This window comes from Tachyglossus aculeatus, chromosome 3 (assembly GCF_015852505.1).
Source record: "Tachyglossus aculeatus isolate mTacAcu1 chromosome 3, mTacAcu1.pri, whole genome shotgun sequence".
Taxonomy (NCBI): Eukaryota; Metazoa; Chordata; class Mammalia; order Monotremata; family Tachyglossidae; genus Tachyglossus; species Tachyglossus aculeatus.
In genome coordinates, this window is record NC_052068.1 from 63,066,482 (window position 1) to 63,091,127 (window position 24,646).

Below are 24,646 nucleotides of genomic sequence, written 5' to 3' on the forward strand. Positions count from 1 at the left end.
TGTTATGTGCCAAGCACTGTTCTAAGCACTGGGGCAGATATAAGTTAATCAGGTTGAACACAGTCCCTGCCCCACATGGGGCTCACACTCCTAATCCCCGTTTTACAGATGAGGTAACTGAGACACAGAGAAATTAAGTGACTTTCCCAAGGTCACACCTTCAGGACATGTCACCACCCCCCCCTCAAAAATCTCCAGTGGTTGTCCATCCACCTCCATATCAAACAGAAACTCCTCACCATTGGCTTTAAAGCAGTCCATCACCTTGCCCCCTCCTACCTCACCTGGCTTCTCTCCTTCTACAACCCAGCCCACATATTTCACTCCTCTGGTCCTAACCTTCTCAATCTGCCTCCATTTCGCCTGTCCCGCCACCGACCCCTTATTGATGATGTGCCCCCTGTCCTGCCTCTGGCTTGGAATGCCCTCCCTCCTCAAATCCATCAGACAATTACTCTCCCCTCATTCATCCATTCAATCATATTTATTGACCGCTTACTGTGTGAAGAGCACTGTGCTAAGCGCTTGGGAAGTACAAGTCGGCAACATATAGAGACGGTCCCTACCCAATAACGGGCCTTCAAAGCCTATTGAAGGCACATCTCAAAGAGGCCTTCCCAGACTAAGCCCCACTTTTTCTCACCTCCCCCTTCCTTCTGCATCGCCCTGATTTGCTCACTTTGCTCTCCCTCTCAATTCCAGCCCCACAGCACTTACGTATATATCTGTGATTTTAGTTATTTGTGTTGATGTCTGTCCCCCCACCTCTAGACTGTGAGCTCACTGTGGGGCAGGGAATATCACTGCTTATTGTTATACTGTACTTTCCCAAGTGCTTAGTACAATGCTCTGCACACACTAAGTGCTTAATAAATACGATTGAAGGAATGAATGAATGAAGTGCTGGAGCAAGGTTGAGAACATAGGTCCTTCTGACTCCTAGGTACGTGCTCTATCCACTGAGCCATGCTGCTTTTTAAGGGTACAAGTGTTCAGGAGCGAAGCAGAAGGGAGAGGGTGTTGGGGAAATGGTGATTTAGTAGGGGAAATGGTGATTTAGTAGGGGAAGGCCTTTTGGAGAAGACAGACCTTTAATAAGGCTTTGATGGTAGGGAGTGTGATCATATCTATCAGATATGAAGAGGAAGGAAGTTCCAGGCTGGAGGCAGGATTTGGGCCAAAGGTCTGCGGCAAGATAGGCAAGCCTGAAGTATAGTGAGTAGGTTGGTGTTACAGGAGTGGAGTGTGCTTGATTGTAGTAGAAAATCAGAGATGTAAGGTAGGATGGGGCAAGGTGATTGAGTGCTTTAAAGCCTATGGTAGGGAGGTTCAGTTTGATGCAGAGGTGGATGGGCAACCACTGGAGTTTCTTGAGGAGTGGGAAAACACGGACTGAACGGTTTTGAAGAAAATTGATCCCGGCAGTAGAGTGCAGTATGGACTGATATGAAGTTTGGAGATAGGAGGCAGGGAGGTCAGCGAGGAGATTGAGGCAGTTGTCATGGTGGGATATAAGTGCTTCACCAAGGTGAAGACGAAAGAGTGGATATTAGTGATGTTGTGAAGGTAGAATTGACAGAATTTAGTGACAGATTGGATATGTGTCCAGCGCTTAGAACAGTGCTTTGCACATAGTAAGCGCTTAATAAATGCCATCATTATTATTATTATATGTGGGTTGAATGAAAGAGATGAGTCCCTGTAAGTAAGCAAGCACTGGGGTAGATACAAGATCATCAGGTTAGATACGGTCCTTGTCCCACATGGGGCTCACAGTTTTAATCCTCATTTTACAGATGAGGTAACCGAGGCCCACTGAAGTTAAGTGACTTTCCCAAGGTCACACAGAAGGCATTTGGGAGGACCAGGATTAGAACCCAGGTCCTCTGACTCCAGGCTCATGCTCTTTCCGAGAGTCCATGCTGCTTCTCCACACTGCTTGTGAGCCAGGGAGGATAGTGGTGCTGTCTAGAGTAATGGGAAAGTCATGAACAGGACAAGGGTTGGGTGGGAAGATGATGAGCTCTGTTTCAGACAAAGTAAATTTGAGGGCTCAGTGAATTTAGCCACACCTCTCTTGAATCTGCTGAAATTTTAGGTGATGTGTTTATCACCTTCTGTGTGAAAATAAATTGCCTTTTATCATATGCCTCCTGCAGTGTGCTTCCCCTCACCCTGCTCTGGGAGAGTCATTATTATTATTATTATTATGTGCCTTCGAGTTGTTTCCGATTCCTAGTGACTCCATGGACACACTTTCTCCAGAACGTCCTGTCCTCTGCCATAATCCGCAACCTTTCTAATGGTTCTTCCATTATCATTGTTATGGTCTCCCTCCATCTAGCTGCCAGTCTGCCTCTTCCACACTTTCCCTGGACTTTTCCTAAGATTAGTGTCTTCTCCAGAGAATTATTCCTCCTGATCATATGTCCAAAATATGATAATCTAATCCAGTCATTTGGCCTTCCAAAGACCACTTTGGTTTAATTTGCTCCTAAATCCATTTGTCTGCTTTTCAGGCAGTCCATGGTATATAATAATAATAATAATAATAATAATGGTATTTGTTAAGTGCTTACTATGTGCAAAGCACTGTTCTAAGCACTTGGAGGATACAAGGTGATCAGGTTGTCCCACTTAGGGCTTACAGTCTTAATCCCCATTTTACAGATGAGGTAACTGAGGCCCAGAGAAGTTAAGTGACTTGCCCAAGGTCACACAGCTGACAAGTGGCGGAGCCGGAATTTGAACCCATGACCTCTGACTTCCAAGTCCATGCTCTTTCCACTGAGCCACGCTGCTTTGCAAAAGCCTTCTCCAACCCCCCATTTCAAAAGAATCAATGTTCTTTCTATCCTGTTTTTTCACTGTCCAGTTTTCAGATCCATATATTGTCATTGGAAAGACCATAGCATTAACAAATTTTATTTCGGTGGCAATTGTTATATCAGCACATTTCATGACTTTTTCCAGACTCTTCATAGCAATTCTTCTGCCTCCCCCTTCTAGACTGTGAGCCCGCTGTTGGGTAGGGACTATCTCTATGTGTTGCCGACTTGTACTTCCCAAGCGCTTAGTACAGTGCTCTGCACACAGTAAGCGCTCAATAAATACAATTGACTAATCTTCGGTGTATTTCTTGACTACTAGTTCCTTTATTATTGATCCCAGGAGAGAAAGATTGTCAACTATTTCAATTCTCTCTCCACCCACTACAAATGTATTAAACCTTCCACTTGTCAAGGTCTTTGTTTTTGTTACATTCGAATATAGGCCCATCTTTTTGTTCTGTTCCTTAACTTTTAATTAGAAGCCTTTCAAGTCTTCATTTTCTGCTAGTAGGTGAACAATAATTCCATACTCATCTTGGCCACAAGCTTCAGAATTTTTGAAAACTTTATTCATGTTGCCTCTCAGCTCTCTCTTTCCAGACTGAAGAATCTTAATCCTTTCAATTTGTCCCCCTACAAAAGCTGCTCCACCCCCACATCATCTGCACTCTTTCTTGGGGCAATTTCAAGCCATTTCCTCTAGCTTGAACCTCTGTTAGCAAGATACTTAACCCTAGTGCTATGCAAGCCTCAGGGTTTCTCAGCCATTAGAGGGAAAAAGCCACTTCCTTTACACTTTTCCTCAGCTGTTTTCGGCTGGGAAGATATTAACCCGTGCCTCCTGGCAGAGACACAGCTGGGATCCTTTCAGTTTAAGGACGATAAATAAGGATCTCATTGAATTTATCCAGGGCAAAGGAGGACATCCAGATTGTGTCAACTGGTCTTGGGAAAAGCCAATTGGCCTGGACAGCCGGATTCTCCATTTCTCCCCTGGCCACATCCTCCCCTGTCAACCATCCGCAGAAAATGAGGGATGAAACTTGGGAAGTGTTTGCAAATGATTTGACCCTCTAGGATTAACAAAGCTCCCCCACCTAATCAATGTCATATTTATTGAGTGCTTACTATGCACGGAGCACTGTACTAAGCTTTTGGGAGGGGGCACTACAACAGAATTAGCATACATGTCCCCTGCCCATAACATGCTAACAGTCTAGAGGGGCTGTCTGTCTTTTGTGTGTGTGTGTGTGTGTGTGTGTGTGTGTGTGTGTGTGGTGATGGTGATGTTTTCCTAGACTGTAAACTTGTTGTGGACAGAGAACATGTCTAGCACTTAGTACAGTGCTCTGCACACAGTAATAATTATCATCATCAATCGTATTTATTGAGCACTTACTGTGTGCAGAGCACTGTCCTAAGCGCTTGGGAAGTACAAGTTGGCAACATATAGAGACAGTCCCTACCCAACAGTGGGCTCACAGCCTAAAAGGGGGAGACAGAGAACAAAACCAAACATACTAACAAAATAAAATAAATAGAATAGATATGTACAAGTAAAATAAATAGAGTAACAAATATGTACAAACATATATACATATAAACAGGTGCTGTGGGGAAGGGAAGGAGGTAAGATGGTAATAATAATGGCATTTATTAAGTGCTTACTATGTGCAAAGCACTGTTCTAAGCTCTGGGGAGGTTACAAGGCGATCAGGTTGTCCCACGGGGGGCTCACAGTCTTCATCCCCATTTGACAGATGAGGTAACTGAGGCCCAGAGAAGTGAAGTGACTTCCCCAAAGTCACCCAGCTGACAAGTGGCAAAGCTGGAATTTGAACCCATGACCTCTGACTCCAAAGCCCGTGCTCTTTCCACTGAGTCACGATGCTTCTCTTGGGAACTCAATAAATACGATTGAATGAATGAATAAATGTCTATCAACTCTATCATATTGCTATATTGTATTCTCCCATGTGCTGAGAGTTTCCAGACTGTAAGCTCATGGTGGGCAGGAATATGTCTGTTTATTGTTATATTGTACTCTCCCAAGCGTGTAGTACACTGTAGATGTTCAATGAATACGATTGAATGATTGCTTAGTACTAAGAAGACCCTGGCCCCTGAGTCTCTCCCCAGTTTCAGAGGTTTTGGTGTTACCCTGCTTATTTGAATTTTAGAAACCCTAACCTGGAAAGAAGGGAAAAATACAGGAACCTTGCCCTGCCCTGGTTGAGTTTTATTAAGTAGAAATCCTGGTAATAATAATAATAACAATGATGGTATTTGGTAAGTGCTTACTATGTGCAAAGCACTGTTCTAAGCGCTGGGGAGGTTACAAGGTGATCAGGTTGTCCCTGGGGGCTCACAGTTTTAATCCCCATTTTACAGATGAGGGAACTGAGGCCCAGAGAAGTGAAGTGACTTGCCCAAAGTCACACAGCTGACAGATGGCAGAGCCAGGATTTGAACCCATGATCTCTGACTCCAAAGCCCAGGCTCTTTCCGCTGAGCCACGGTGGAGGTGTTGGGGAGGAAGACTGAGTTGTAGGTGGGTGTCCTTTGCCTTTCACTGTTGAAAGAGTTGAAATCCCCACTTCAACCTTTCCCCAGCAGGACTGGGATCACTTTGTCCCATCCTTTCACAGATGCCGGACAAGATTCCTTGACCACCCTGCCCCTTTATCCTTCTTCCAACAGCCCCTTCCCCACTCCTCCCCCTCGGTGTGCCGGTTGTGTCGTGCCATGTGTTCTGGGATTTGGGCCAGCTGGAGTCATGAATTTAATGTGAGCTCAAAGTTTGCTCCATTGGTGAGGAAGGCTCCGAGCCCCACATGGGACAGTGATTGTGTCTGATCATAGTCGATCAGTTTTTGATATTTATTGAGCCCTCACTGCGTACAGAGTACTGTACTAAGCACTTTTCATTCATTCATTGATTCAATCATATTTATTGAGCACTTACTGTGTGCAGAGCACTGTACTAAGCGCTTGGGAAGTACAAGTTGGCAACATATAGAGACGGTCCCTACCTAACAGCAGGCTCATTCAATTGTATTTATTGAGTGCTTACTGTGTGCAAAGCACTGTACTAAGCACTTGGGAAGTACAAGTTGGCAACATATAGAGATGGTCCCTACCCAACAGCAGGCTCATTCAATTGTATTTATTGAGCGCTTACTGTGTGCAAAGCACTGTACTAAGCACTTGGGAAGTACAAGTTGGCAACATATAGAGATGGTCCCTACCCAACAGCGGGCTCACAGTCTAGAAGGGGGAGACAGACAACAAAACAAAGCATATTAACAAAATATAATAAATAGAATAAATATGTACAAGTAAAATAAATAAATAGAGTAATAAATATGTACAAACATATATATATATATATATATACAGGTGCTGTGGGGAGGGGAAGGAGTTAAGGCAGGGAGAATGGGGAGAGGAAGGAGGGGGAAAACAATTTCATTCATTCAATGATTCATTCATTAGCCTATTCATTCAATCGTATTTATTGAGTGCTTACTGTGTGCAGAGCACTGTACTAAGTGCTTGGGAAGTGCAAGTTGGCAACATATAGAGACGGTCCCTACCCAACAGTGGGTTCACAGTCTAGAAGGGGGAGACAGACAACCAAACAAAACATATTAACAAAATAAAATAAATAGAATAAATATGTACAAGTAAAATAAATAAATAGAGTGATAAATGTGTACAAACATATATACAGGTGCTGTGGGGAGGGAAAGGAGGTAAAGTGGGGGAGGGGGAGGAGGGGGAGAGGAAGAAGGGGGCTCAGTGTGGGAAGGCCTCCTGGAGGAGGTGAGCTCTCAGGAGGGCTTTGAAGGGAGGAAGAGAGCTAGCTAGCTTGGTGGATGTGTGGAGGGAGGGCATTCCAGGCCAGGGGAAGGACATGGGTCGGGGGTCGAAGGTGGGACAGGCGAGAATGAGGCCCAGTGAGGAGGTGAGCGGCGGCAGAGGAGCGGAGGGTTTGGGCTGGGCTGGAAAAAGAGAGAAGGGAGGTGAGGTAGGAGGGGGCGAGGGGATGGACAGCCTTGAAGCTGAGGGTGAGGAGTTTTTGGCAGAGTATGATACAATTGAGTAGGTAGAGATGATCCTTGCCACAAAGAGCTTTTAGACTGGAGAGGAAGGCAGACATTAGAGAAGCAGCATGGCTCAGTGGAACGAGCCCGAGCTTTGGAGTCAGAGGTCATGGGTTCAATTCCCGGCTCTGCCAATTGTCAGCTGTGTGACTTTGGGCAAGTCACTTAACTTCTCTGGGCCTCAGTTACCTCATCTGTAAAATGGGGATTAAGACTGTGAGCCCCCAGTGGGACAACTTGATCACCTTGTAATCTCCCCAGCGCTTAGAACAGTGCTTTGCACATTGTAAGCACTTAATAAATGCCATCATTATTATCATTAAAATAAATTACAGATGGATATGTATATAAGTTCTGTGGGACTGGGGGAGGGGTGAATATCAAAGTGCTTCAGGGGAACAGACCCAAGTGCAGAAGTGACAAAGGGAATGCATCAGCTAATACTGTTGTACTCTCCCAAGCATTTACTTACTACAGTGCTCTGCACACAGTAAGCTCTCAGTAAATGCAATTGATTGATTTAAGTGAGGGCTTTAGTTAAGAAAGAACCCCCGGACCTGGAATGCCCTCCCACTGCCCATCTGCCAAGCTAGCTCTCTTCCTCCCTTCAAGGCCCTACTGAGAGCTCACCTCCTCCGGGAGGCCTTCCCACACTGAGCCCCTTCCTTCCTCTCCCCCTCGTCCCCCTCTCCATCCCCCTCATCTTACCTCCTTCCCTTCCCCACAGCACCTGGATATATGTATATATGTTTGTACATATTTATTACTCTATTTATTTATTTATTTATCTTGTACATATCTATTCTATTTATTTTCTTTTGTTAGTATGTTTGGTTTTGTTCTCTGTCTCCCCCTTCTAGACTGTGAGCCCACTGTTGGGTAGGGACTGTGTCTATATGTTGCCAACTTGTACTTCCCAAGCACTTAGTACAGTGCTCTGCACACAGTTAGCACACAATAAATACGATTGATTGATTGATTGATTGAAAGACCCTTTGGAGGAAATGTGATTTTAGTAAATCCGATGGTCTTGACCTGATTGTCTGGTGTCTACCTCAGCGCTTAATGTAACACTTTGAATGTAGTAAGTGCTGAACAAACACTATTAATCAATCACTCGTATTTACTGAGTGCTTACTCTGTGCAGAGCACTGTACTAAGCGCTTGGGAAGTACAAGTTGGCACTGTTGGGTAGGGACTGTCTCTATATGTTGCCAACTTTGTGCCAACTGAGGCACAGAGAATTTGAGTGACTTGCCCGTGGTCACACAGCAGCCAAGTGGTGGAGCTGGGATTAGAGCCCAAGTCCTCTGACTCCCAAACTCGTGCCCTACCCACTCACAGTGGGGTAGATACCAGTAATAATAATAATAATAATAATAATAGCATTTATTAAGCGCTTACTATGCACAAAGCACTGTTCTAAGCGCTGGGGAGGTTACAAGGTGATCCGGTTGTCCTATGGGGGGCTCACAGTCTTAATCCCCATTTTACAGATGAGGGAACTGAGGCCCAGAGAAGTGAAGTGACTTGCCCAAAGTCACACAGCTGACAGTTGGCGGAGCTGGGATTTGAACCCATGACCTCTGACTCCAAAGCCCGCGCTCTTTCCACTGAGCCAAATGCCATTATTATTAAATGGCCAAATGGTTTCATATTGGGAAACCAGTTTTCAGCTGGTCTGTCTGTCTGGAACGGGTACGGCATCGGACGTCTTTCCATCCAGTATTCCCATTTTCAGCATCCAGCCTTCTTCTACCTGGCCTCCCGAGGCCAAGTTCCACAACTTGGAAGCAGCGCTTATGGAAGCACAGACCTGAGGAAGGGATGCAGTGACTCTGGGAAAAGGGTAAGGGGACAACCCCCTTCCCCTGTCACGCAATTAATTAATCAATTAATGGTATTTGTTGAGTGCTTACTTTTAGCCGTCCACTCTACTAAGCGCTCGGGAGAGTGCAATATAACAGAGTTGGTAGAAATGTCCCATGCCCACAATGAGACATTAATATAAATAAATAAATTACGGATATGTACGTATGTGCTGTGGGTCTGAGGGACGGGTGAATAAAGGATGTAAAACCAAGTACAAAGGCGACACAATGATAAGGAGAAGACAAAATTGAGGGCTTACTGAGAGAAGGCCTCTTGGAGGGGGATGTGCTGTTAATAGCAATAATAATAATAATTTTGGTATTTGTTAAGTGCTTACTATGTGCCAAGCACTGTTCTATGCACTGGGGGATAAGCACTTAAGCGCTTAGTACAGTGCTCTGCACACAGTAAGTGCTCAATAAATATGATTGAATGAATGAATGAATGGGGGAGGTACAAGGTAATCAGGTTGTCCCACATGGGGCTCACAGTCTTAATCCCCATTTTCCAGATGGGGTAGCTGAGGCACAGAGAAGTGAAGCGACTTGCCCAAAGTCACACAGCTGATAAGTGGCAGAGCCGGGATTAGAACCCATGTCCTCTGACTCCCAATAATAATAATAATCATAATGGCATTTATTAAGCGCTTACTATGTGCAAAGCACTGCCTGCGCTCTTTCCACTGAGCCTCGCTAATAAGACTTTGAACCTCAGGGGGTCACATAACTAGTAACTAACTGGAGACTAGTTAGTAGCCACGCATGCTTCAAGTTCAGGTAGCCTCCTTCATAAGCCTGCAACATGGCTCATAATAATAATAATGATGATGGCATTTGTTAAGCGCTTACTATGTGCAAAGCACTTTTCTAAGCGCTGGGGAGGACACAAGGTGATCAAGTTGTCCCATGTGGGGCTCGCAGTCTTAACCCCCATTTTACAGATGAGGTAACTGAGGCTCAGAGAAGTTAAGTGACTTGCCCGAGGTCACACAGCAGATATGTGGCAGAGTCGGGACTCGAACCCATGACCTCTGACTTCAAAGCCCGTGCTCTTTCCACTGAGCCACCTCATGTGTCACAGTTCCAGCCTGTGGCATCCTGTTATCTCATATCTACAAGGCCATTCTGTCAGTGGCCATTTTAGTTAGTGGTGTGCAGAATGGCAGGCCACGGGGCCCACACAACTCCTAGCATTTAACTTGGGGGCCCCAGAGAGCATAATTTTAATGCCTAACCCCCTCCACCTCACCCCCACTAGACTGTAATAATAATTATGATATTTGTTAAGTGCTTACTATGTGCCACACGCTGTACTAAGTGCTGGGGTGGATACAAGCAAATCAGGTTGGGCACATTCCCTGTCCCATGTGGGGCTCACAGTCTCCACCCCCATTTTACAGATGAGGTAACTGAGGTCCAGAGAATTTCATTCATTCAATCGTATTTATTGAGCACTTACTGTGTGCGGAGCACTGTACTAAGCGCTTGGGAAGTACAAACTGGCAACATATAGAGACAGCCCCTACCCAACAACGGGCTCACGGTCTAGAAGGGGGAGACAGACACCAAAACAAAACCTGTGGACTGGTGTCAAGTCGTCAGAACAAGTAGAATTAAAGCTAGATGCACATCATTAACAAAATAAATAAAACAGTAAATATGCACAAGTAAAATAGAGTAATAAATCTGTACAAACATATGCACAGGTGCTGTGGGGACCAAATGCTTCTTTTAATGGTATTTGTTAAATGCCTACTAGGTGCCAGGCAATGTAATTGTTTAGGCGCAATGGATTGAACTTCCCTTTTAGGAGGCATATAATCAATTAGCAATATTAGAGCTTCCCTACACTTTCATTCATTCTTTCAATCATATTTATTGAGCGCTTACTGTGTGCAGAGCACTGTACTAAGCGCTTGGGAACTACAAGTTGGCAATATATAGAGACCGTCCCTACCCAACAGCGGGTTCACAGTCTAGAAGGGGGCTAGAGCTCTCGAGCTCCTCACGGGGCTCACAGTCTAAGCATTCATTCATTCAATCGTATTTATTAAGCGCTTACTGTGTGCAGAGCACTGTACTAAGCGCTTGGGAAGCACAAGTTGGCAACATATAGAGACGGTCCCTACCCAACAGTGGGCTCACAGTCTAGAAGGGGGAGACAGAGAACAAAACAAAACATATTAACAAAATCAAATAAGTAGAATAAATATGTACAAGTAAAATAAATAAATAGAGTAATAAATATGTGCAAACATATATACAGAAGTGGAGTGACTTGCCCCTGGTCACACAGCAGACACGTGGAGGAGCCGGGATTTAGAACCCATGACCTTCTGACCCGTGTTCTCTCCGCTATCCCGTGTTGTTATAAGCTCCACAAGAGTTGGGATCCCATCTCTCCAACTTGTTGTATTGTCATCTCCCAAGTACATGGTATAATGCTCTGTAATCAGGTAATCAGTGGTATTTGTGAGCAGGTGTCTGTTTATTGTTGTATTGTACTTTACCAAGTGCTTAGTACAGTGCTTGCACGCAATAAGCGCTCAATACATGGTATCAAATGAATGAATTAATTGAGTGCTTACTAGGTGCAGAGCACTGTACTAAGCGCTTGGAAAAATCCAGTATGACAGAATTAGCGGACACATTCCCTGCTCCACCAATTGTCAGCTGTGTGACCTTGGGCAAGTCACTTAACTTCTCTGTGCCTCAGTCACCTCATCTGTAAAATGGGGATTAAGACTGTAAGCCCCACGTGGGACAACCTGACCCCCTTATATCCTCCCCAGCGCTTAGAACAGTGCTTTGCACATAGTAAGCGCTTAACAAATGCCATCATTATTATTATTATTAAAATTCCCTGCCCGTAAGAAGCTTACACAGTAAGAAGCCTCATTGGTTGGTGGATAGAGCACAAGCCTGGGTGTCAGAAGGATCTGGATTCTAATTCCGGCTCCTCCACACGTCTGCTGTGTGACCTTCGGAAAGTTGCTTACCCCTTTGAGCCTCAGCTTCTCATCTGTAAAATGGGGATTAAGACTGTGAGCCCCACATGGGACAGGGACTGTTTCCAACCTGATTGACTTATATCTACCCCAGCGCTCAGAACAGTGCTTGGCATACCGTAAGTGCTTAATGATAGCATTTATTAAGCACTTACTATGTGCAAAGCACTGTTCTAAGCGCTGGGGAGGTTACAAAGTGATCGGGTTGTCCCACAGGGGGCTCACAGTCTTAATCCCCATTTTACAGATGAGGTAACTGAGGCCCAGAGAAGTGAAGTGAATGACATGCAAATTCGTGAAGCGTTCCATATTTTTAGGCCTTCCCAAACTGAGTCCCCTCCTTCCTCCCCCTCTCCATCCCCCCGCCTTACCTCCTTCCCCTCCCCACAGCACCTGTATATATGTATATATATTTGTATGTATTTATTACTCTATTTATTTTATTTGTACATATTTATTCTATTTATTTTATTTTGTTAATATGTTTGGTTTTGTTCCCTGTCTCCCCCTTCTAGACTGTGAGCCCACTGTTGGGTAGGGACCGTCTCTAGATGTTGCCAACTTGTACTTCCCAAGTGCTTAGTACAGTGGTCTGCACACAGTAAGTGCTCAATAAATACGATTGAATGAATGAATGAATGAAGTGACTTCCCCAAAGTCACCCAGCTGACAATAATAATAATAGCATTTATTAAGCACTTACTATGTGCAAAGCACCGTTCTAAGCACTGGGGAGGTTTACAAAGTGATCAGGTTGTCCCACGTGGGGCTCACAATCTTAATCCCCGTTTTGCTGATGAGGTAACTGAGGCACAGAGAAGTTGACTTGCCCAAAGTCACACAGCTGACAATTGGCAGAGCCGGGATTTGAACCCATGACCTCTGACTCCAAAGCCCGGGCTCTTTCCACTGAGCCACGCTGCTTCTCATAATGCTTAAGAAGTATTATTATTGTTATTATTAAGCACTCCATTTATGCCATTGATTGACTGATGATTGAGAGCCGTTGTGGAGGAAAGGAGGTGAGATGGAGGAGAGGATGGGGTGGAACCCAGAAAAAAGAATCTGTGTCTTTAAACCCCAGGGTGGAGAGGAAGTGTGATTTGTCAGTTTGCCTGGCCTTGGGCCACAGAGAAGTGCCAGGCATAGTTTGAAAATAGACACTCCCGTCCCCTCTGTCATTCCCACACAGCCATGCTCGCTTGTCACACATCATTTCAGCCCCACATCATTTCAGCCGGTGTAGTGCTCAGACACCAGAGGCAGCAGGCCTAGAAGGGTGGGGGTGGGAGAGGGGGCCCCTCCACTTGCATGTTGTCATAGAGAGCTTCGTGGGTATAAATAGACAACTGCATGGCAGTGTTACACCGATCCACAACACACATTCAGTCTCCAGGCATCTACTCAGTTCATCTCCTAAGGGCACGGAAGGTTTAAAGGATTTGCAGACCTCGAGAATGGGGACAGCTCTTATTTCTCACTGAAAAATGCAAAAATGCCCCCTGCTCTCCCCTCCCCTCCATCTGCCCAGCCTCAACCAGGGGAGATTTGCATTGGAATTCTTGTGTGGGGCTGCTGTGGGGACTGTTTAATCAATCAATCAATCAATCATATTTATTGAGCATTTACTGTGTGCAGAGCACTGTACTAAGCGCTTGGGAAGTTGGCAACATATAGAGACAGTCCCTACCCAACAGTGGGCTCACAGTCTAAAAGGGGGAGACAGAGAACAAACCAAAACATACTAACAAAATGAAATAAATAGAATAGATATGTACATGACATGATCAATCAATCAAGCAATCAGTCAGTATTTATTGAGTGCAGGGCTCTGCGCCTAAGCTCTTGGGAGAGTACAAACCAGTAGAGTTTACTTTTTTATGGTATTTGCTAAGCATTGACTATGTGCCACACACTGCAGGCTAATCAAGTTGGACACAGTCCACGTCCTCTATAAGACTCACAGTCTTAATCCCCATTTTACAGTTGAGGTAACTGAGGCACAGAGGAGTGAGATGACTTTCCCAAGATCACACCGCAGTCAAGTGGCAGAGCTACGCTCAGAGTTGGAGACAAGTTTCAAGCCCAAAACAAGCTTGCAGTCTAGAGCTGTGGGCTGTTTTAATTAGCAGGGGTTTTTTGGTTTGGCCAGTTTGGCACTCAATGTGTCTCCCGTGAGGAGTTGAGAGTTAGGGATCCAGAGGGGGTGTTTGGCTTATACATGCTGTGATGCCGCAGCTGCCTCCTTGGCAGTTAATTTTGTATTATATTGTATCTTGTCATATCATATTATATTATTAATAATAAGAAGAAGAATTGGGGCATTTGTTAAGCTGTGGGCTATCTTGGAGGAGATACAAGATCATCAGATGGTTCTCAGTCCCTGTCCACAAGGAACTTCCAATCTAAGGGAGAGGGAAACCAGATAGTTAATCCCCATTCAACAGATGAGGAAACCGAGGCACAGAGAAGTTAAATGACTCGTCCAAGGTCACCTGGCAGGCAAGTGACCAAATCTGAATTAGAACTCAGGTCTTCTGACTCCTGTGGATTTTCCACTAGGCCATGCTGCTCCTCTCAAGTACCTCACCCTTAAAATAGGGTTGATAATATTGCTCCCTCACATGGATGCCCCTTTTCAAGGAAGGAGTCCTGTAAATGGGGCTTGTGGTCATGGGTACTGTTTTTAACAGCCCCATGGCTCATTCACACTTCGAAATACTCACAGTCCCATTTAACCTTTTTCTCCTTGAGAAAACAATCATTTTGTTTCCAAGCCTCCCCATTTTAGAACATTTCCCCGTTTATGGTTTGTACAGCCATGGGCCCTTAGTGGCCTGCAAAGAAAGGTGCCTTCCCCCTCCCCACTTTCTCAGAAGTGAGTCTGGAGGTAAAGGGGGCTGCAGCCCTCACACCAACTCCCATCTGGGTCCCTGATTATTTCCTGGGCCTGAGCCAGTGGGCAGTCAATCAATCGGTTGTATTTACTGAGCACTTACCATGTGCAGGACACTGTACTAAGCTCTTGAGAGAGTACAGTAGAGTAAGTAGACACTCCCTTGCCCTCAAGGAGTTTAAAGTACTCGCCCCGTTCTACCTTACCTCCCTGATTTCCGACTACACTCCTCCAATTCTAGGCCACTCACTGTACCTCGATCTTGTCCATCTCCACACCGACGTCTCATCCACGTCCTGCACCTGGCCTGGCCAGGAAGACTTCCCTGACTAATCTCTCACCTCCTGACACTACTTCCCTGGAGCATCCTCCCCTTTCATATGCCCAACTGCCTGCTTGTAGTTGGCTAGTGTTTTAAGTACCACTGACTTGTTTGTTTCAAAAAAATTAAAGCAAGAATGAGTGAAAATTTGCAAATATTTAGGAAGAAATTACGAAAAAAAGGGAACTCGGGTGGTGTATGAGGACTATTCACTTGTTTTCCATCTTTTATTTTTTAATGGCATTTTTGAGGCATTTACTATGTGCCTATTTACTCAGCCCTGAGGTAGATAAAAGGTAATCAGGTTGGACACAGTCCGTGTCCCACAGGGGGCTCACAGTCCTACTCCTCGTTTTACAGATGAGGTAACTGAGGCACAGAGAGGTTGAGTGACTCGTCCAAGGTCACACAGCAGACAGGTGGCAGAGCCGGGATTAGAACGCGGGTCCTTCTGGCTCCCGGGCCAGTGTTCTAGCCACTAGATCACACTGTTTTTCACTCCACCTAGAACCTGAGGGCAGACAGGGGCAGGTAGGGGTTGGCGTTGGGTAAGGAGGGGGTTTTCAGTTGGGGGCCCCAGGCAGATGTTTGGCTCATGTGTTTACACCATAGAGCAGTGCTTACAATGTGATGGGTCTTAATCAAAGCAAGGTTAAAACCGCCCCACCACCTGGTGCTGCAGCTAACCCTGGAGGATAAACTGTTTATATGTCCCAACTGGGGTCCACAGCCCTGCTCCATAGGCCAAAAAGAAGATAAAGAGTAAGAGCAGATTGTGTCTTGTTGCAGGGAAGGGGTTTGATGGCAATACAGCTCCAGGCTTGATGAGTTTAGCGAGGGATTTCAAGGTGGGGCCATGCTAGAAGGGGAGATGCTCCTGAGATCCCATATTGTAGGCCTTCAGCCTTCTTAGGTTTGGGGCCTGCTAGGGTTGGTCCAGAGGTGGCTGCATTTCACAGAGCTAGTTGTCAAAACTCACTTTTCAGCGCTAGTCTCCGTGATCAGAACCCAAATTAGGGGCTGGTCTCATTTGGCAGAACCCGCTTCTGGATGCTGGGTTCGTCTTTTAGACTGTGAGCCCACTGTTGGGTAGGGACTGTCTCTATATATTGCCAACTTGTACTTCCCAAGCGCTTAGTACAGTGCTCTGCACACAGTAAGCGCTCAATAAATACGATTGATTATCAGATCCCAGTTTAGGGGCCGGTCTCGGTTGTCAGAACCCGCTTCTGGAGCTGGTCTCAGCTTCTGAGGTTTCTGAGTCAGAAAATCACTTTCGGAAAGCCCGATTCCTTCCCAACACTGGTGCTGGCGGGTTCATCTCTCGCGGTTTCCATCTGGCAGCTCAGTCAACAATCAATCCATCAGTCAGTCAGTCAATCGTATTTATTGAGTGCTTACTGTGTGCAAAACAAATGTTTCTGGAGCACCTACTCAGCAGTAGTCCTGAATTATTTCCTTGGGATTTGGAATTTGTGTTAGACAATGGACAGGTTCCTTTGTGACCCTTCCAGTCTAATAGAGGAGACCAAAAAGACAAGCAACATATCTCTCTAGATACACATATCCAAAGAAATACAAACATATAGGAATAGATTTACACACAGTTGTGGTTTGTATTTGAAGATGGGGTCCTCCTATCAGGGACTTTATCAGTGCGTGATTGTGAGTTTCTCTGAAAAGTCTATGTTCATGAAAATTTAGTAGGATTCATGGCTTTAAATTATGTATTATAAATTATTCATTTATACTGATGCCTGTCTCTCCTTCTAGACCGCTAGTTCTTTATGTGCAGGGAACATGTCTGCCAACTCTGTTGTATTGTACTCTCCCAGGTGCTTTGTACAATGCTCTGCACATAGAAAGTACTCAATAAATACTATAAATAATAATAATAATGATGATGGCATTTGTTAAGTGCTCACTATGTGCCATACACTGTTCTAAGTGCTGATGTTAGCCTGTCAGAATTTATAAATGGTAGTAATTGCTAGAAATAGATGAAGGTTGTCTATATACAGTATATGGGTTGTCATTTCCACCTCAACTTGTGCATCTTCTCTAATTGTATGTTCACAAAGTGAGTTTGTTGTCTCCCCATTGGACTAAAGGCTATGAGACTCACGTGGCACATAGACTTTGTCCAATCTAATTAGCTTGTATGTACCCTAGCGCTTAGTACAGTGCCAGGCACATAGTAAGCTCTTAGCACATATGATTTGAAAAAAAGGTTCCCTTAGGGCAGGAATCTCATTTTTTCTGTGTTTAGAGAAGACTCTTAATACATATCCCTGTTAATAATAATAATGGCATTTATTAAGCACTTACTATGTGCAAAGCACTGTTCTAAGAGCTGGAGAGGTTACAAGGTGATCAGGTTGTCCCACAGGGGCTCACAGTCTTAATCCCCATTTTCCAGATGAGGTAACTGAGGCCCAGAGAAGTGAAGTGACTTGCCCAAAGTCACACAGCTAACAATTGGCGGAGCCAGGATTTGAACCCCTGACTTCTGACTCCAAAGCCTGGGCTCTTTCCACTGAGCCACGCTGGCAGCTCTGGGGATGAGGATGATGGTGGTGGTGGCGATGGGCATGAGAAGACGTGGGGCACAGATTGTTCTAACAGACTGGACAGTTGGCAGGGTCAGTCTGTGAAACAATCTATCAATGGCATTTACTGAGCACTTACTGTGTGCAGAGCACTGTTCTAAGCGCTTGGGAGAGCCCAATATAACAGAGTTGGGAGACACTTTCCCTGCCCACAGTGAGCTTCCAGTCTTAGAGAGCCTCAAGTTTTCTTGACACCCGGCAGAGGTGGATGCTGTTGGTGTCACTGCAGAGAGAAGCAGCGTGGCTCAGTGGAAAGTGCACATGCTTTGGAATCAGAGGTTGTGGGGTCGGATTCCGTCTCCGCCACATGTCTGCTGTGTGACCTTAGGCAAGTCACTTCACTTCTCTGAGCCTCAGTTACCTCATCTGTAATATGGGGATAAAGACTGTGAGCCCCACATGGGACAACTTGATCACCTTGTAAACACCCCAGCACTTAGAACAGTGCTTTGCACATAGTAAGCGCTTAACAAATGCCATTATTATTATTATTATTATTCTTGGGCACAGTGTGGGAACTCCTCTCCATTGGCTTTTAATGCAGTCCATCACCTTGCCCTCTCCTACCTCATCTTGCTTCTCTCCTTCTACAATCCATTCTGCACACTTCTCTCCTCTAGTGCTAAACTAAACTAAATTAGAGAAGCAGCATGGCTCAGGGGAAAGAGCCCGGGCTTTGGAGTCAGAGGTCATGGGTTCAAATCCTGGCTCCACCGCTTGTCAGCTGTGTGACACTCTCTCTCACTCTCTTCTGCCTCCCACTCCCTTCTGCGTTACCCTGACTTCCTCCCGTTGCTCTTTCCCCTCCCAGCCCCTCCCACCCCCAAAGCCCTTTTGTACATTCTGTGATTTTATTTATAATAATAATAATGACGGTATTTGTTAAGTGATTACCATGTGCCATGCGCTGTTCTAAGCACTGGGGTAGATAAAGGTGATCAGGTTGTCCCACGTGGGACTCACAGTCTTCATCCCCATTTTACAGATGAGGTAACTGGGACACAGAGAAGTGAAGTGACTTGCCCAAGGTCACACAGATAAGTGGCGGAGCCAGGATTAGAACCCACGACCTCTGAATCCCAAGCCCGGGCTCTTTCCACTAAGCCACGCTGTATTTATCCCCTTGTTCTTCCCCACTTCCAGGCCCAATACACTTATTTACATATCTGCAGTTTTATTTACTGGTATTGATGTCTATCTCCCCTACTCTAGACTGTGAGCTCATTGTGGGCAGGAAATGTCACTATTTACTGTTGTATTGCACTTTCCCAATAAGATACAGTGCTCTGCACACAGTAAGCGCTCAATAAATATGATTCAATGAATTGAATAAATGAATGAAGTGCATCCCAGCTTCTTGTGGGCAGGGATCATGTCTACCAACTCTGTTGTATTGCACTCTCCCAACCGCTTAGTACAGTACGGTGTTCAAAGCACTCAGTAAATTCCACTGATTGATGGATTGATTACAAGGGAAAGGCACAGCGGGGGCCAGCAGCCCCCCTGTCAACCATTTGAAAGGATGGAGCCTCTGGATCACAGGAGAGAAGCAATCTTTCATGGAAGATTTTCCCTATCAAGTTAGAAGAAACATTCTTGGACCAAAGAAGGACTGGGGATTCTAGGTCTCCTGTTTGTGGCCAGGTTCAGTTTCCGCTTCTCTGAGTAATAATAATAATAATAATAATAATAATGATGGCATTTGTTAAGCGCTTACTATGTGCAAAGCACTGTTCTAGGCGCTGGGGGGGATACAATGTGATCAAGTTGTCCCAAGTGGGGCTCACAGTTTTACTCCCCATTTTTACATATGAGGTAACTGAGGCTCAGAGAAGTTAAGTGACTTGCCCAAGGTCACACAGCAGACTTGTGGTGGAGCAGGGATTCGAACCCATGACCTCTGACTCCAAAGCCCGGGCTCTTTCCACTGAGCCATGCTGCTTCTAGCCCTAGGGCCAGGCATTTTCCTATTAAGGTAGAAGAAACTTTCCAGGCTGTAATCTCGTTGTGGGCAGGGAATGTCACTGTTTATTGTTGCACCGTAATAATAATAATAATAATAATAATAATAGCATTTGTTAAGCGCTTACTATGTGCAAAGCACTGTTCTAAGCGCTGGGGAGGATACGAGGTGATCAGACTGTCCCACTTGGGGCTTCCAGTCTTCTTCCCCATTTTACAGATGAGGGAACTGAGGCCCAGAGAAGTGAAGTGACTTGCCCAAAGTCACACAGCTGACAAGCGGCAGAGCCGGGATCTGAACCTATGACCTCTGACTCCAAAGCCGGGGCTTTTTCCATTGAGCCACGCTGCTTCTCTACTTGTACTTTCCCAAGCGCTTAGTACAGTGCCCTGCACACAGTAAGCGCGCAATAAATAGGATTGAATGAATAAGGGAAAAGAGGGACGTAGGATTCTGAGTCTCCTGTTGGTGGCCAGGTTCAGTTTCAGCCACTTTGAGCAGCCCCAGGACCTAACGATGCCGACTTGTGCTTCCCAAGCGCTTAGTACAGTGCTCTGCACACAGTAAGCGCTCAATAAATATGATTGAATGAATGAGTGGAAAGAGGGACGTAGGATTCTGAATCTCCTGTTGGTGTCCAGGTTCAGTTTCAGCCACTTTGAGCAGCCCCAGGACCTGACGATGCCAACTTGTACTTCCCAAGCGCTTAGTCCAGTGCTCTGCACACAGTAAGCGCTCAATAAATACGACTGAATGAATGAATGCCACATGGCAGGTGCGGGGAGGACACCGGGGAAAGCTCTGTCTAGGCTGCTATCTAAAGGGTGTCCCAACGCACTGATCAACAGGAAGAGGACTGATTCCTCTTTCTTCCTCCAGATCACTTTTCAGTCCAGCTGCCAGGCCATTTCCTTAATGGGGGTTTGTTAGTGGGTGAGACAGAGAGAGAGAGAGACAGAGACAGAGACAGACACATAACACCCTTCTCCCTCCCCCTTCCTCAGTCCTTCTTTCCTTCCCCCTCTTCTCCTCCTTCCAAGTTCAGGAACATTCGATCCTTCCTTTGATGGATGGCCAAGAAAATACTTCTTTCACATCCTAAATGTGTTAGCACCATTTAATCATTTTAACCTTCCTCCCCTAGGCTGCCTTTCTCACCGCTGGTCCTTCTTAAAGGAGCAGCGTTGTTTCAATGGTCAGTTAACACAGAGAATGGAAGCTTAATTCCAGATCTATTTGGGCCCTCCAGTGCTTAGTACAGTGCTTTGCACATGGTAAGCGCTCAATAAATATGATTGAATGAATGAATGAAGCAGAATCCACTCCTCTGGGATCCTCTGGCTTGACCTCATCCAAACCTCTCTGAGTGGAAACAGAGAAAAATCCCTTTCTTCTAGACAGTCTTCTAGACTGTGAGCCCACTGTTAGGTAGGGACTGTCTCTATATGTTGCCAACTTGTACTTCCCAAGCACTTAGTATAGTGCTCTGCACACAGTAAGTGCTCGATAAATATGATTGATTGTTTGATTGATTTTATCACAGTCCCAAGTCATCTTTAGCTATGATTTCCTGTGGAGAGCCATGATCCAATAGGGGAGCAAAGCTTGCGACAGGCACATGGGGTCTTCTTTGTGTCTCTCTGTTTCTTGTTTTTTTTCTTTGTTTTTATGGTATTTGTTAAGCATTTACTATGGGTCAGGCACAGTTTTGAGCGCTGAGGTAGACACAAGGCAATCAGGTTGGACACAGTCCATGTCCTACATGGAGCTTCCAGTCTTAATCCCAGTTTTGCAAATGAGATGACTGAGGTAGAGAGAAGTGAAGTGACTTGCTGAAGTTCAAACAGCAGACAAGTGCAGAGCTGGGTTACAACCCAGGCCCTTCTCGATTTTTTTTATGGTATTTGTTAAGCCCTCACTTTGTGCAAAGAACTGTTCTAAGCACTGGGGAGGATACAAGGTAATCAAGTTGTCGCAAGTGGGGCTCACAATCTTAATCTCCATTTTCCAGATGAGGTAACTGAGGCCCAGAGAAGTGAAGTGACTTGCCCAAAGTCACACAGCTGACAAGTGGCGGAGCCGGGATTAGAACCCATGACCTCTGACTCCCAAGCCTGGGCTCTTTCCACTGAGCCTTGCTGCTTCTCTATCCTAAACTCTCTCCACTAGGCCTTGCTGCTTCCCTAACTACTCCTGCTTCTGCTGCTCTGACTCTCCCTTCTTTCATCATTCTCCCAAACTCTGTCCTCCTCTTTTTCTGTGCATGGTGTGTGTGAGTGTGTCTCCCTAGCTGTTTTCTCGCGTCATCCAGGTGAAAAGAGCCAGGGTTGTGTTTGGCCAAAGCTGATCTGGCCTCAATCCTGCCCTTGAATCTCCTGATCAATAATAATAATAACTGTGGTACTTATCAATCAATCAATCAATCGTATTGAGCGCTTACTGTGTGCAGAGCACTGTACTAAGCGCTTGGGAAGTACAAGCTGGCAACATATAGAGACAGTCCCTACCCAACAGTGGGCTCACAGTCTAGAAGGGGGAGACAGAGAACAAAACCAAACATACTAACAAAATAAAATAAATAGAATAGATAGGTACAAGTAAAATAAATAAGTAAATAGAGTGCTTACTATGTGCCAATCAGTACCAAGCACAGTGGTAGACACAGAGGCAGCATGGCCTAGTGGGTAGAACACAAGGACTTGCGTTCTAATGCCAGCTCTGCCACTTGTCTGCTGTGTGACCTTACGCAAGTCACTTCACTTCTCTGTGCCTCATTTACTTCATCTGTAAAATGGGGATTAAGACTGTGATCCCTGTGAGGGACAGGGACTGTGTCCGACCTGATGTGTTTGTACTCACCCCAGCACTTAGTAGCGTGTCTGGAACATATAAGCACTTAACAAATACCACAATTATTATTATCATCAGGTTGGTCACAGTCCCTGTCCCACATAGGGCTCACAGTCCAAGTAGCAGGGAGAATGGATATTTAATCCCATTTAACGGGAGAGGAAACTAAGGCAGAGACAAGTTAAGTGACTTGCCCAGCTGCACATAGCATTCATTCATTCAATCATATTTATTGAGCACTTACTGTGTGCAGAGCTCTGTACTAAGTGCTTGGGAAGTACAAGTTGGCAACATATAGAGACGGTCCACAGTCTAGAATGGGGAGACAGAGAACAAAACAAAACATATTAACAAAATAAAATAAATAGAATAAATATGCACAAGTAAAATAAATCAATAAATTGAGTAATAAATACGTACAAACATATATACATATATACAGGTGCTGTGGGGAGGGGAAGGAGGTAAGGCGAGGGGGGAGAGGGAGAGGAAGGGGAGAGGAAGGAGGGGGCTCAGTCCGGGAAGCCCTCCTGGAGGAGGTGAGCTCTCAGTAGGGCCTTGAATGGAGGAAGAGAGCTAGCTTGGTGGATGTGGGGATGGAGAGCATTCCAGGCCAGGGGGATGACGTGGGCCGGGGGTCGATGGCGGGACAGGTGAGAATGAGGCACGGTGAGGAGATAGCGGCAGAGGAGCGGAGGGTGCGGGCTGGGCTGAAGAAGGAGAGAAGGGAGGTGAGGTAGGAGGGGTTGAGGTGCTGGACAGCCTTGAAACCCAGGGTGAGGAGTTTCTGCCTGATGCGTAGGTTGTTTGGTAGCCACTGGAGATTTTTGAGGAGGGTAGTAACATACCCAGAGCATTTCTGGACAAAGACTATCCAGGCAGTGGCATGAAGTATGGATTGAAGTGGGGAGAGACAGGAGGATGGGAGATCGGAGAGGAGGCTAATACAGTAATCCAGACGGGATAGGATGAGAGCTTGAATAAGCAGGGTAGTGGTTTAGATGGGGAGGAAAGGGTGGATCTTGGCGATGTTGCGGAGCTGAGATTGGCAGGTTTTGGTGACGGCTTGGATGTGAGGGGTGAACGAGAGAGCGGAGTCGAGGATGACACCAAGTTTGCGGGCTTGTGAGATGGGAAGGATGGTAGTGCCGTCAACAGTGATGGGAAAGTCAGGCAGAGGGCAGGGTTTGGGACTGAAGACAAGGAGTTCAGTCTTGGACATGTTGAGTTTTAGGTGGCAGGCAGACATCCAGATGGAGATGTCCTGAAGGCAGGAGGAGATGTGAGCCTGGAGGGAGAGAAAGCAGGGGCAGAGATGTAGATTTGATTTAGATGTAGATTTGCACATAGCAGACAAGTTACAAGTGAATTCTCATCATCTAAACTGTAAGCTCGTTATGGTCAGGGACTGTGTTTGTTATTCTGTTGATGATGATGGCATTTATTAAGCGCTTACTATGTGCAAAGCACTGTACTAAGCACTGGGGAGGTTACAAGATGATCAGGTTGTCCCACGGGGGGCTCACAGTCTTAATCCCCATTTTACAGATGAGGTAACTGAGGCACAGAGAAGTGAAGTGACTTGCCCAAAGTCACGCAGTTGACAAGTGGCAGAGCCAGGATTTGAGCTCATGACCTCTGACTCCAAAGCCCGGGCTCTTTCCACTGAGCCACGCTGCTTCTCGTATTCTCCCAAGTGCTTAGTATAGTGGCCTGCGTATAGTAAGTGCTCAACAAATAAGAAAAAAAAAGTGTGGCAGAGCCAGGACTGGAATCCTGGGCTCTTTCTACTAGGCTACACTGTTCTAGATGGGTAAGAATGGGGATGCTGAGCGACAGAGATTAGAAGCCTTGTATAAGGGCAGAACAGATACATTCTGTCAAAGCAGGAGTCATTACTCACCAGATCCCTCCCTGTCCTTGCATCCATCTCTCTCCTGTCCCTTCCTCACCCCTTCCCACCCCCATGATCTACCTTCCCTCGCCTGCCCGAATACATGGTGTATTCTGCCTGTCTATTTGGTGGGTCTTGAGGTAGAAAAGCAGTCATGAAAACAAACACTAGCCCATGGGCCCAAGGCATGAAAAAGCCCACTAGGACAAATTCAAATCCTGCAGTAAAACGGGCAGGAAGATCTGGACCTATACTCAACTCTCCCTTCTATTCTCTTTGACTTCAGTAGCAAGGAATAA

General features: G+C 45.7%; 1 protein-coding gene across 1 annotated transcript in view; it reads left to right on the top strand.

The window, feature by feature from the left end:
• Positions 1 to 24,646, top strand: part of COL13A1 (collagen type XIII alpha 1 chain) — a 215,184-nt gene that overhangs the window by 21,742 nt on the left and 168,796 nt on the right. The gene's annotated exons all lie outside the window — the stretch shown is intronic.